Here is a 13,932-nt window from a genome sequence, read left to right on the forward strand (position 1 = left end):
TTTTTCTTACCTAATTTTCATGGCTAGAATCCAGTACAGTGTTGAATAGAAGTATCATGAGGGGACATTCTTGTCTTATTCCTAAACTTAGGGGGAAAGCATTCCTTCTTTCTCCATTAAGATGAAACGCCTGTGGGGTTTTTTGTAGATGTTCTTTGTAAGACTGGGGATGTTCCCTTCTGTTCCTAGTTTGTGTGGTGTTTTTATCATGGAAGGGTGTCAGATTTTGTCAAGTGTTTTTTCTGGGTCTATTGAGGTGATCAGGTGGTTTTTATATTTTATTCTATTAATATTTAAAATTATATTAATTGATTTTTGGATGTTAACCCAATCTTGTATTTCTGGGATAAATTCACATGGTCATAGTGTATACTCCTTTTTCTATGTTGCTGGATTCAGTTTGTTAGTATTTTGTTGAGGATTTTTACAGCCACACTTATAAGGGATGTTGGACTGTAGCTGTTTTTTTTTCTTGTGATATCTTGTTTGGTCTTGATAACAGCCCTCATAGAATGGGTTAAGTGTCCCTTTCTCTACTGTTTTTTGGAGGAGTTTGTGAAGAATTGCTATTAATTCTTTAAATGTTTGGTAAATTCACTAGTGAAGCCATCTAGTCCTGAGCTTTTCTTTATTGGAAGTTTAAAAATTATTAATTCAGTCTCTTATTAACAGGTCTCTTCAGATCTTCTGTTTCTTCCTGAGTCAGTCATTGGCTTATGTCATTCTAAGGATTTGTCTAGGAATTTCATCTAACTTATCTAATTCATTGGCATAGAGTTGTTCATGGTATTTCCTTATAATCCTTTAAGATGTTCTTTTTTGTCTTTGATGTTCTGCGTTTATACTACGGATGATGTGTCTAAATGTGAACTTCTTTTAAATTTAACTTAGTTGTGCTTTCAATATGAGGACAAATGTTTTATGTTCAGTTCTGGAAAATTCATATACATTCTGTCTTTGAAAATTGCCTCTCCCCTATTCTTTCCTTTTTCTTCCTATAGAACTCTATGGACCTCTGTCTCTTAATGTTTATATTTTCTTATTCTTTGCATCTACTTCAGGATAATTTCTTCAGTTTTTTTTTCCATTTCACTAATTCTTTCTTTAGCTGTATTTGATTTTCTGTTGAACGTACCTATTGGGTTTGAAATGTCAATATTGTATACAATTCACCCGTGAAAAATCTGGGTTTGAACTGCGTGGGTCCACTTATATGTGGATCTTTTTCAATAAATGTGTACTACAATACTACACAATCTGCAGCTTGTTGAATCCGCGGATGCAGAACTGTGGATACAGAGGGCTGACTGTAAAGTTATATGCGGATTTTCTACTGTGTGAGGGGTTGGTGCCCCTAAGCCCCGTGTTGTTCAAAGGTCAACTGTATTTTATTTCCATTCAGTACTTTTTCAAAGTCTTTTTCAGATTTTTCTTTTATTTCTAGCTTTTGGAGTACCAGTTTGTTCCATCTTCTGACTCGCTTGTCATGGTTTGTTTTATTGTGTGGTTTGTAATTTTTATACTGATCTCCTCTTCATTGGGTTGCAAAGAGTGGGATGCTTAAAAGCAAGGTATTTTGGAGGTCTGCACTTATTGTGATGATGAGGTCTAGGACATATCAAATGTGTGGGTGAGTGGCTGAGGTGGGGTAGAGGAAAAGACTGGCAGAGGAACTTTGCATGTCTGGCTGCTTCCTGTCATACAGGTCTCTGCCGAAGAGTCACCTTTTCAGAGCCTTCCCAGGCCTCCCTAAATGTCTCCAGCCCCCAGTCCTACTGCCTTTCTTCTGTTTTATCTTATCACTGTTAACGCATCTCTATTCAGAAATATATTAGCTATTTGTCTATCTTTTGTGACCTTCCTCCATATTGGAATGTAAGCTCCATGATCGTAAGGATTTGTCTTTTTTTTTTTTTTTTGGCCACCCCACGTGGCATGTGGGATCCTAGTTCCCTAACCAGGAATTGAACCCGTGCCCTCTGCATTGGAAGCACCAGAGTCTTAACCACTGGACCGCTGGGGAAATCCCCAGTAAGGATTTGTCTTATTCACTGCTACGTCCCCAGCACCTGGCATGTGGTTTATACTGTCCATAAATTTGAGTGAGCTTGAGTAGTCCTGTTTTTAGATGGAAGTCATCTGAGCCCCGATGCCACAACTTTCAGCTGGGCTGAGTCTGACCAGGCAGCAGAGGTGAACAGCTTGCCTCTTCATCCCCAAACCTTTTTCTGGACCTCCACTGGAGATGTCTTCTTCTCCCATTATAAGAGCCCAGAAAATACTATCCATCCTGCGTGCTTCAGCCTTCTTCTGGCATGAGTTCCACAGCTGCTAAAATCAGTAGTAGGGATTTGAGTGCCAGAAGCCCTGGGGGAAGAAAATGCACAAAACCCTGGGAAGATCTGGTCCTTACCTTTAGGAGGCTGTGATTGAGTTAAGAAGACATCACACACAGAAAAGAGGTTAGGACGCTTGCCCACTCAGTGAGTCTGCTGTGTAGATTAGCGCTCCTGCTATGAGCTTTCGGTAGAGAAGGCAATCTGCGTGCTGGCCCCTGGGTCACATGCCGTCACATAAGTGGTTTCTGGAGGGATCTATTTGCAAGTTACGAATTCCCAGGTGACTCCATTTTGGCCTCCTTCTGAGGTTGCCCCATGCTGTAGGAACTTGGTCTGAGCATCATAGTGTTACTTGTAAAAGGGCCGAAAGTGCCTGCGGGCGTGCCCATGATGTGGGCTAAGGATGGCACCTTTCCATTCGTCTTTGGCTGTACCTCTTGGCCCCATTGGTTTTGGGGTTGGGGAATGGTGACAAGCACTGGAATTCCAGCAAACCCTGGCTTTCCCACTTGCCTTGCTGCACAGCTTTTCGGTGAGTGAGTAAATGGCTCTGCCTCATATGGTTATGGTAAGGAGAGTTCCTAGAGAATGTGTTTATTAGCACAATGCCTGCTACACCCTAATAAAATGCTAGTAGATATTATTCCAGGCCGGCACCTTGGGAGCCACTTGTGCCTCAGTTTCCTGATCTGTAAAACGGGGAAATAATACCGAATCCTTGCCTGCCGCCCCTCCCCTCTGCCCCTGGCTGTTGTAAGGGTTAATATTCTCAGGCTCTGAGGTCCTGGGGTGAGGGAGGAGCTGCATAAATGGGTTATTGTTGTGCTGCTGAATGATCTGACTTTGTTCAAGTGTCTTCAGTGTTTGACTTCCTGCAGTTAATGTCCCCTGACTTTAATTGCTATAGATATTTGCATGTCCTCAGCGGCTGGCGGCTCTCACCTGCCCGCCTGTGACCTGGGTCCTCACCCAGCCAGGGACCTGCTGAGTTGGGGTGGGAAGCTCCATTTCCTCTGTTAGGGGCCCCCCAGGAGTCAGGAATGAAAGAAATGCAGAAAGTATGACCCACACGCGCAACTGATTCTGAATAGGACGTTTATTGAAGAGGTTTTGCAGGAGGCGGCGGGCGCTTTAATTCCCAAGGCTGTTGGTGGCAGCTCTGTGCTCGCCCCAAGCCTGTTAACTGCTTGACTGCTGGTGCTTGGGGAGAATGGAGCTCCCCGGCCCCACGCGGCTCTCCTGGTGCTCGGACGGGAGCCCTTTGGAGAAAAGCGGTAGGTGCTGGGCTGGGCCAGGCCATGGGGTGTGAGTGGGGCATGACCAGGACTATCCCAACTCCAGGCCTCCAAGTCTTGCCAAACTCTTGTGAAAAATCTGGCTGGCCACAGGCTTTGGGGCAAAAGGTAAATGTCTCCCTTGGGGCTTCAGAAACTAAGGATGGGTGTAGGAGAGTTGGTCTCTTTTTAATCCTGTCCTGGCTTCTTCCAGTGGATTTGTCCATCGAGGCCCGGTAAGAGCAAGATAATCCTGTGTTCCTCTTAGAGGCGATTGCAAGTGGTTCTGCGAGGGGCTTCGGAGGGGCTTCTGATCTCTGAACACTCGGAGCTGTGTGGTGAGAGAACGGGGCTGTTCCTAGAGGGACCCAGCACGTACTGGGAAAAGCAGAGTTGATCTCCCATTTCTTCCTGAAGTTTCCTTTTCTCAGAATCCACAGAGGGTGGTTATTTTGGATAAAATCAAGGGCTGGCAGTGGAGCAGGTGAAAGGAAGGTCTTCCCCACCCACCCTGTCTTTTCCCTGGTGCCCAGGCCGGGGCAGTGCCCACCACTTGCAGAGCTCTGGGCTGCAGGAGCAGGGAGGTCAGGGGGCAGATTGCCACTCTGCTTCGGCTTGACTTTCAGCCCTGAATCAAGGCCTTGATTTTCCAGGAGCAGGACTCTGCTGCCTGGGCCATGCCACTCCATGCCATGTGTGTACCCGCTCGTCCAAGAATCTGGGGTTTGGTGACAGCTGCCCCCCCTGTCTGAAGTCTGGTCTGTGTAACCTCTCAGCTGAGGGAGAAAGCTGCTCTCCTCCCACCAGGGAACTGGTTGGATGAGTTTTCTCGGGCCTCCCTGGTTGAGGCCCCTTAGAAGGGAAGGCAGGGACCTGGGGGGTGGGGGCAGGTGCTGTGGGGTGGAGAGGGGCCCTCTCCTCTCCCTCTCTCCTGCAGTGGGATAGGGATCCCTGGGGGACAGGGTGGTGCAGGAGGCCCTGCTCTCCAAAGGGCTGGCTGCCTTTGAGAATTGACCTTGTGTGAGACTATAAGCTCTGACTTGGAAAATCCACTTTCCTAACATGTCTGGGTCGGGTGCCAGGCCCAAGGTCAGCATCCAGGGCAAAGAGGAGGTGTTGGTCGGAGCTCTTCTCTTGCTGTTGTGCCCGAGGGCCAGGGAGGACCAGGGTGCATGACTGATGGTAGCAGTTCATTAAAAGGGGGCTGCTCACGTTTACGCACTTTTCCGGGTCTGGGTGCTCTTGCTTGGAACTGGAGACCAAGGTGCGTTTGGGGGAGCCTCCCTAATTCTCATTTGCTTGCGGAGGGAAAGTGAGACTTTGGGGAAGGGAAAAACCGTCAGGTGGTAAGATGTACACTGACTGCTCCCCCAGGCCAGCTGGGAGCTGCTGTTCTAGAATCACAGTGGAGATTCCCTTCTGCTTAAGCCCTGGTATCTCAGTTCCTAGACTTGGCGTTCTCCCCCTGCTTTTAGGAGCATTGCATTTACGTGTAGGTTCATATCTCCACATTTATTGGGGGCCGCGTTTCTTCCCCCTTCACAGAGGTTGGGATGGGTGTCATACTTCTTTCTAGCATATGTTCCCTGACTGTCTCTTTCCTCCTTGAAGCTCTCTGTAAACAGTCAGCACCTTCTTGGGCCTCGGGATTCTTCATGAACACGCTGGCTGTATAGATCCCTGAGGCCATAGCCCCACCTGGCGGTCTGTACCTTTTTAGGGCAGTTTCTCACACCTTGTCTCCTGGAGTCTCGGTGGTGGTTCTTCCAGGCCTGGCCTGGGTGTGCCCTTCCGCACAGTTCCTTCGGTCTGTCCTCGGCCTGCCTTCCAGCCTCGCCACTTGCTGCCAGACGCCCCAGGTCCTTGAGTGGTCCAGGTCCTTTCGGGACTCCACTGTCCCATGCTGCCACCCTTGCACCAGATGCCCTCAGGGCTCTTCTTCACCTGGCAGAAGCTTACTTATCAGTCAAGACTCAGCTAAAACTTCACCTCCTTTAAAGCTGCCGGGTCCCCCAGGTGGCATTTGCTACTCCCGCTTCTGTCAGCGGAGTTTATGTGTACTCCTGTTTCAGCACTTGAGGCACTGCTTTGTGGATAATCTGTTGATATAACTATTTTTTAAATTATGATTTTGTTATTATTATTATTACTCTTTTTGGTACTGTGTGGCTTGTGGGATTTTAGTTCCCTGACCAGGGATTGAACCTGGGCAGTGAGAGTGCAGAGTCCTAACCACTGGACTGCCAGGGAATTCCCCAGATATGACTATTTTTCCTTCTAGAATTCTCTTCCTCAAAGATAGAGGGGCAGTGTCTTATTCCTTTCAATATCCCTAGGGCCTAGCATCATGCTTGGAAGTGTTGAGTGATTCCCAGACTGGAGGCTGTCTTGACCTCCCACATGGCTCCAACACCACCCTCTACTTCCTTTTGTTATTATTATGTGGGATCTTAATTCCCCAACCGTGGATCGAACCTTGCCCCCTGCAGTGGAAGCACGGAGTCTTAACCACTGGACCAGCAGGGAAGTCCCTGCTTTCTTTTGTTATTGATGTGCTTGTCTCGTTTCTCCTGGTAGAATATCAGCTCCTGGGAGTGGGCTCTGTGGGTGATTCATTTCTGTGTCACCCACAAGGCTGCAATGTCCTTGTGCAAAGTAGATGCTTGAATCTATGGTTCAGTGAATTCTGAAGCTCATGACTTGGGACGGGCCAGCAGTGCTAATCCCTAAATGAGCGGTAGACCCTGTGGTACAGGTGGCTCACTGCCCTGCTCCCTGTCGTCCAGCGAGTTAGGAGCAGAGCTAGCACTGGTTTTGAGCTGTGCTGGCTGGAGTCCCAGGGCTGTTCATACACATTCTGCTGCTTCGCCCTCTTTGATATCCCCTGTGACTTAGGAAATGGGGCTTTCCCCAGTACCTTATGTCTTTGTGACGTGCTGGCTCTCCCATATCTCCACCCTGGAGATGGACTGTGTTTTTTCTTTAAAACCCAAGGACCAGCGTCCAGGATGGTTTCTACTGATCACTTCTTTGTGCTTTTGCTGCCTCACCTCACCTTCAATTCTGTTCCTCCTCAGGCCTGTTGTGCCCCATGGCTTTGTTCCCCTCCTAGCTGAACATGCCGGTCTCTACCTGTGGAACCCTGAGGAATGTGCCCTGCCTGCTACAGCAAAGGACTGTGACTCATACTTCATCCTCTGGTTTGACCTTCTGTGGGGCATAGATATCAGACTTTTTCCTTTCCAGCCTAATTGCTTTATGTTTGCCCTTATAATATCATGGTCCGAATGTATGTTGGGATCATAGATGATGGATGATTGGTGGGGTGAGTGGGGAGGGGAGGGTTAGGTCATGCTGGTTCACCAGGTTTAACCCATATCTTTACTATTGATTTGAGATGTAGGTCAACTTTTCTAGGCACACGTCAGAAAAATCTCTTGTCCTGGTGCTGTGGAGCAAATAGTGATTCATCCATCGTCCTCATCGCTCCCATTTATGGGGGGTTTACTGTGTGTCAGTTGTACAAATTGCTCTACTTGTATCATCTCAATCTTGGAGACCAGCGAGGTTGGTAGTACTGCTGTGCTCATTTTACAGGTGAGGAACTTGAAGCTTGGTCAGGTCAAGTGACCTGCCCAAGGCCACACACAGCCAGCAGAACGGAGGAGCTGAGGTTTAAACCACATCTGCCTGACTGCAATGCCTGTGAATCCGTTTAGTGCATTTAACCTCTGCTCTGGACTCCCACGTACTCACGTACTTGCTCATTCTCTCCTTCTCTTCTGACAACTCAGATCTAGTGGGTCCCTGTGTTCCCACTTGCTTCCAGCTGAGATTCTCCAATGCCTTTGAACCTGTTGCAATAGTAAATGCTGCAACTCTTGAAAGTGTGGTTCAAGCCGAGAGGACTCCAAACAAGCAGCCCCTACAGTGGGCAGAGGGGGGCAACTAGATGGCTCATTTGTAGCATTGGGTCCCTGAATTTTGCTGATAAGGAGGGGTGGTCCTGTGAACCTTTTTGACCTAGAGATGAGAGAGGTAGGGTCTCTGGGAACACTGGAGGTGTCTATGATTTCTAGCACAGTCTTTAGCTCCTCCATCTTCTGGGGACATTCTGTCTGTCGTTTTCCTTCTTGGTTACAAGTTGTGCTGGGAGCAAGCTGACCTACCCTGGCTGAGAGCAACAGCAATTTCTAATCAACGTTAATTATTCTCATTTGCCTTCGGTACGTGTTTCTGTGAAACCTCCTGGTGGACTGCTTTTCCTGGGGTATCTGTAGGGCCATTTTATTGTAGTCCCTTCTCCAAACTGCAAAGTGGTCCCTTGGCCACTTTCCCCTTCTCCCAGTTTTTGTGGCTGGTCACTTAATGTGTGGCATGGCAGGGCAGCTGTACCCCTGCTCCAGTCCCTCGTCTGGGGCTAGGGTACGGGACTGCTGGGGTGAACGAGCAGTCACTGCTCCTGCGTGCCTCTTGGTGGATCGGAAACTTGCTGGCAGTGACTAATGTGGAAACTCATTGGACTAGGAGGAACGGGCTCAGGTCTTGACTTTGACTACTGTTTATCTTTCACCTGACTGTGGGAGTGGTGAAGTGCTCTAGGCACAATCCCGTAGGAATTTATTGAGCATCTAGTGTGCGCATTGCCTTCTGGGGGTGAAAGAAGGCCCAGCCCACTGGGTTTTATTATCTAGTCTGGAAGGAAAACTTGCACATAAGAGCCCCCAAGGACCAGTGCTTTATGTGGTACTCAGGCTCGTTAGAGTTCGAAGAAGTGCATGTGTATGAGTGTCCCATGGCTGCTGTAACAAACTGCAAACTTAGTGGCTTAAAACACCACACATTTATTATCTTATAGTTCTAGAGGTCAGACGCCAGTCTGGGCCTGCATGGCTATGTTCCTTCTGGAGGTTCCAGGGGAAAATTTGTTCTCTTGTCCTTTCCAGCTTCCTGAGGATGCCTAGATCCTTTGACTTGGGGTCCCTTTTCTCCATCTACAAAGCCAGCAGCCTAGCATCTACCAACCTCTCACTCTCTGTCCCTCTGCTTTTGCTGTCACATCAGCTTCTGACTCCTGCTGCCTCCCTCTCATAAGGACCCTTGTGATTACATCAGACCTACCCACATAATCTAGGACAATCTTCCCCATCTCAAGATCCTTAACTTGATCACATCTGCAAAGTCTCATTTGCCATATAAGGTAACGTGCATAGGCTCCTTATATCCAGGGATTAGGATGTGCATATTCTTGGGGGAGAAGCATTATTCAGTCTGCAATAGTGTGTGTGTTGGATGGGTTGGTGATGGTTGGGGAGGCCTTTCTGAGGGAGATGATTTGACCAAATTTGTGTAGGGAGAGAATGTCTAGGACACCTTCCAGGTTTGAGAAGCAGCATGAGCAGTGGTTGAGCTTGTGGGTGGTGGGGACAGTGAGGTGTGGGTGAGTGGTCCTCCCACTGAAACAAGATGCCAGGGGCTTTCCTTTCCTTCCAAGGCTAGGCCGAGGGAGTTTTTTGGACTTCAGTCTGTGTGTCCAGACTCCCTCCCAGAATTCAGGTGGGAAGGCTCCATTGGCAACCAGAGCCTTTCCTTCCACCACACTTGGTGGCCCCTGCTATTCCTGGGTGGTAGCAAAAGGAATTCACGAGGGAAAATGAATTTGAGCCAGCTGGCCTGGGTTTGGGTGGCCCAGAAACCCTGGTCACACTTTGCACAGCCTCTGTGGCAGCCACGTTGCTCACATTGATCACAGTCAGTCCTTAGGGAGCCTTCCCTTGCCCTCCCTTAGGGTGCGTAGGGCCCGGACCCCTGAGTCTCTGGGGAGGGACAGGAGGGTCAGAAGGAGAGGGGCAAAGGCCAGACCCTCTCAGGGACCCTCCCCATCCCCAGGAAAGCCTCGATGGTGTGGTGAGGGGTGTCCTCAGCTGGTATGACCTCAGCCAGCTCTACTCACCATCTGCTGGCCGGGGGAGCCGTAGGAACAGACCCTAGAGAGCCCAGCTTCTGTGGGGACAGCGCTGGGCAGCAGTGTGTCTGGAGTGGTGCTGAGCTGGGGGTGTGTGTGTGCGTGTGCGCGTGCGCGTGTGCGTGTGTGTGTGTGTGTGTGTGTGTGTGTGTGTGTGTAGAGCACAGCTGGGCTCAGGATCTCAGGGTGAGATCTCTGTGGAAGTTTACATTGCTCCCGCCTTGTTTGTCTGGAAAAGCTGTAGCTTTTCTCTGTTGCTTCCTTCTGGTACCCTCTCTGAGCAGATCCTGACAGTGCAGTTGAGGGGTTAGGGGGAAAGTCAGAGGCCTGTGGCTGCCCCTGTTTGGAGAGCCTTTGGAATATCTAGCAGGTGTCGGTAGTTGGGAGATTAAAGAAGGTCAGGAAGGAGGGCCGCGCAGCGTGCAGCCCCCCGAGCAGGGAAGGACTTGGCCCGCTTGCCGGTACCTGGTGATTCCCTGGACTTTGGAGCAGCTGCCTTTGGGGGAGACCCCTCTCTCAGTCCCCGCCCACCTCCAGAGCAGGTGTGGCGCTCCGCCTCTTGGGTGTGGGGCAAAGCGGGGTAGGTGAAAGGATGACGTCAGCCGCCTCCGCACCTGGACCCAGCCTCTCCGAACCAAAATGTTTTCTGGGGCGTCTCCAGAGCGCCGGCCTGCACAGCCTCCTCCCGCTCTCCTGCCTTCTCAGCCCAGTAGCCCCCGAGGGAGGGCCGGAAGGGAGTGTTGCTGAGCCCTGGGGACTCCCTAGGACCAGAGAAGCAGAGGTTCTCCGGAAGGTTCCAGGTGAGTTCCCCACTGGGACCGTTCTTTCTGAAGCTGGGGTGGGCTCAGGGAGCAGGGTCCTACAGCCTTAGTGACAAGAGGCTTGAAGATGGAACATGGGGGCTATGGTGGGGTTTGGATGGTCATTTTTTTCTGTTGGAGGCAGGAGGCTAGGTCAGATTGGGGGCACGGTGCTGAGGCCTCGCGGGGCGGAGGAGGATGTGGGACTTGGCCCCGGTCTGCTGTGCTGGGAATCCAAGGGGCCTGCTGCAGCCTGCTTGCGTTCCTGCCCGGGGATGTTCAGGGAAGGTCCCCGTTGGTGGAGCCAATAACCTGGAGAGGTGTGGGTGGAGGAAGGGTGTGGATTAAACTTAGAAAAAGTTATTAAAGAAAAAAAAAAAGGAAACTGATCTCCCTCTCCTGTGCCCCAACCCTTAAAGGTGCATGTTTGAGCAGCTTATTTGGAAGGTCTTATCAGAAAGGTCCTACAGGACCCTATCAAAGAGAGCTTCCCAGGTGTGGGAGATACAGAGTTTTCTAGAAGACTGACTCACTGACTGATGATTGACTGGATTGATTTGTGTTGAAAGATGGAAGAGGTCACTGCGGAGCGATACTTAGGGAACTGGAGACTAGTGTGACGGAACGGGGTGGGCGTGGACATCTGACTGCTGTCTGTTAACTTTCTCTCGGCGCGCACGGACAGTGTCTTCCAAGATGAGTTTGAAGACCTGAGTTCTAATCTTGGCTTTGGGGTGAATCTTACCATATGGGGTGATGCTCCGTGGAGAGGAAGGAAAGATTGCCTCCGCCCAGGAACACGTGGGCCGGTGCTTCCGCCGTCTCTGGGAGCCTGAACTACACACACAGTAATGGTTGGATTGGGCTTTTAGGACCAGAGTGCACTCACGTTAGGTGTGATGTCCCTTTTTCCTCTCTATCTAATGGTGTCTGCTAACAGTCCCACTTGGACTCTGCCTTGTCTGCTCTCACTGCCCCATTTGCTGTTCATCCCTCCCTTTCTGGGTCTCTGTGTTCTTTTCCAGCGAGAGCGGGGGGGGGGGGGGGCGGGGGCGGGGGAGAGAGAGAGAGCCTCATGATCCTAGGTCTCCTGGTCACTGTAGGGCTTCTCTTATCATCCGAGCAGTTACAGTCCGCTCCCTATGCCCTTGTGCTTCTTCCCCTCTCCATGACCTGTAGTCCTTTGACCTGGAATCTGTATTTTTCTACGTTGTTCCAAAGAAAGGGTAAATGGGCAAATGTCACATAGTAGGAGGTCTAGAAATAGCCTTAAGGAATCTTAAGGCTATTTAAGGCTCTCTCTCTCTCTTTTTTTAACCTCCATTGGCCTTTGTGGGATAAGTGAAATGTCATGTTAAAAGCCCTGACTTTTATGTCTTAATATGTCCCCCGTGGCTTATGCTGAGGCAAAGCCATGGCATCCAGGGCTGTGACTAATCCTTTGCTGTGGTTCTAGCTGCTGTGAAATCCATCAGGGAGGCAGCCAGCAGCGGGCAGGGGCAGGAGAGCATGCACACTGAAGCCTGAGTGCCTGAGTCCAAATCCAGGCTCTACCGCATGCTACTTCTGTGGCCTCAGTTTCTGCATCTGTAAAATGGGGATAATAATAGTACTGACCTCATAGAAATGTTATGAGATAAAAAGGTCTTGTTATGTCTACAGTGCTTGGAACATTTTTAGCTGTTAGTCATTATGCTTTCTTTTAACCCCAGGAGGATTTGGGCATGGGCACTACTTTGAAAACATGATCTTGGTTTGCAGGCAGATGTCTGTGTGCAACCAGAGAAAATTTCTCCAAATAGAAAAGATGTTTTAGTTCCTGGGCTTTTGAAGTGTGCTTATGTTGCACCCTATGGCAACGGGGCCCCTAAAGAGTGACCCTCAGAAGGTACCCTTTAGAGATAAATCTCCCTGAGAGTGTGTGTGTGTGTGGGGGGGGGTGTGTGTGGCTGTGACTAATCCTTCACTTTAAGGCCGTGACCTGACCAGCTGTGAAATCCATTAGGGACTTGGGCCTTTTCCGTTTAGCATCCCCATAGGGGCTGACTGATCCCAGGTTTGATCTGGGAAAGGTTTTAGGTCGTAAGTCCCTACCCCGTTGTTCTAGTTGGGATTGACAGGCCTGGGGGGCTGAGGGGGAGAAGGGGTGGAGGGGCTGCCGTGTGCCTGACAGTGCACGTGCCTTGAAGGACACCAGAGTCCCACAGGGCTGGGGCTAAGGGCTGGGGCGGAGTTTGGGTCTTTGTCTCTCTTTGTGCTGAAATGACACGCCACAGGTGGGTAGAAATGACTAGCTGGTTAATCTTAAAGGCTCTTTTGAGGAGGTAGGAAAAAGCAGTGGTGCTGCATTTCCCAAGGGGCTCTCCTCTGAGATGCTCGGTTTCACCAAGATGATCCTGTTAATTAATCCTTTCATTGCACCTGGAGGGAGGGAGCACTCTGGACTGGCCCCAGTGCTGCCACTGTGTCCTCATCTGCAAAATGAGAGGCTCACATAGAGTACCTCGGAGGTGACCCCGTCCCCCAGCTGAGACGTGCAGTGAGAAATTGCTGTGCTTGAGAGGGTCCTTGCTGGGCTAGCGTGCATGGCAAACAGGTCTCAGTGCTCCTGATTTTAGCTCAGTAGTGGTACATTATCCACTTGCCCGATCACCTTTTAAGGCCCCTGCCCTTAGGTCACTTACAGCCTAGGGCAGGGGGTCTCACACAGAGAGTGCTACAATAGGGGTACCCCTGGGGTGCTGTAAGAGTACATAGAAGGGGCCCCCAGGTTTGGTTTCTGGGGATGTATGGGGGGTGGCTTCTGAGACCCAAGGGTTGGTATAAGTGACACAGGTTGGGGGGCCGTATGGCGTGGGGTGGATGCGGAGGGAGTAATGGCCAGGCAGAGAGAACATTTGCCAAAGCCAGAGCCCAAGGGCGCTGGCACAGGTAGGGACACTGGTTCCAGGTTGGGGCACAGGCACAGAAAACCAGGGGGCAAATTCAAGGCTGCCAGAGTGATGGTACCTTCTAGACCCTTCTCATAGCTCTAGCCTGTGATCTAGTAGCTTCTGATCCTTAGAACTAGAGGTGGAAGTCTTTGGGGCAGTAGAGGTGAGAGGGACGCTCTAGAACATTTTTCCTGTGGAAACAGCAACAAGTGAACATTCTGGAAAGTGGTGTTGGTGAGCTCTGGTGCTCTGGGATGGGGCTGGAGTGTCCTTGACCTTCCCAAAGCCCACAGTCACCACCCCACCTTCACAGACTTGCTGCTCCAGGCTGGCCTGCCTGTGAGCCACACCATCTGCTTAGGGAATAAAGTCCACCTGAGGCTATGTTTGCCTCACCTGGGAACAGTTTCCTGCTTGCTGTGCTGCCCTGATCTAGATCTAGCTGTGCTGAAGGGAACTTAGGGAGACTCACCGGTGGCTCAGCCCTGGGGAATTTCCTGTGCCCCTGGAGCCAGGGTGAGTCAGGGACCTGTACAGGGGGCTGGAGCTGGGGGCAGGGGGGGTAATGTGGGTTCAGCCTTTGTATCATCTCCTCTGCCTTCTCCGTGGGTATCCAGAAGG

The 13,932-nt window shown here is 50.3% G+C and overlaps 1 protein-coding gene across 8 annotated transcripts in view; it reads left to right on the forward strand.

The window, feature by feature from the left end:
* Positions 1-13,932, forward strand: part of PLEKHG3 (pleckstrin homology and RhoGEF domain containing G3) — a 44,748-nt gene that overhangs the window by 13,974 nt on the left and 16,842 nt on the right. The window contains exon 1 of one of the 8 annotated variants that reach the window (XM_060294902.1): positions 10,227-10,378. The exons of the other annotated variants lie outside the window; for them this stretch is intronic. The gene's annotated coding sequence lies outside the window, so the exon portion shown is untranslated. Of the gene's footprint in view, positions 1-10,226; positions 10,379-13,932 lie in introns of those variants that run through there. 8 annotated transcript variants of the gene reach the window in all.

Source organism: Globicephala melas, chromosome 2 (assembly GCF_963455315.2).
Source record: "Globicephala melas chromosome 2, mGloMel1.2, whole genome shotgun sequence".
NCBI lineage: Eukaryota > Metazoa > Chordata > Mammalia > Artiodactyla > Delphinidae > Globicephala > Globicephala melas.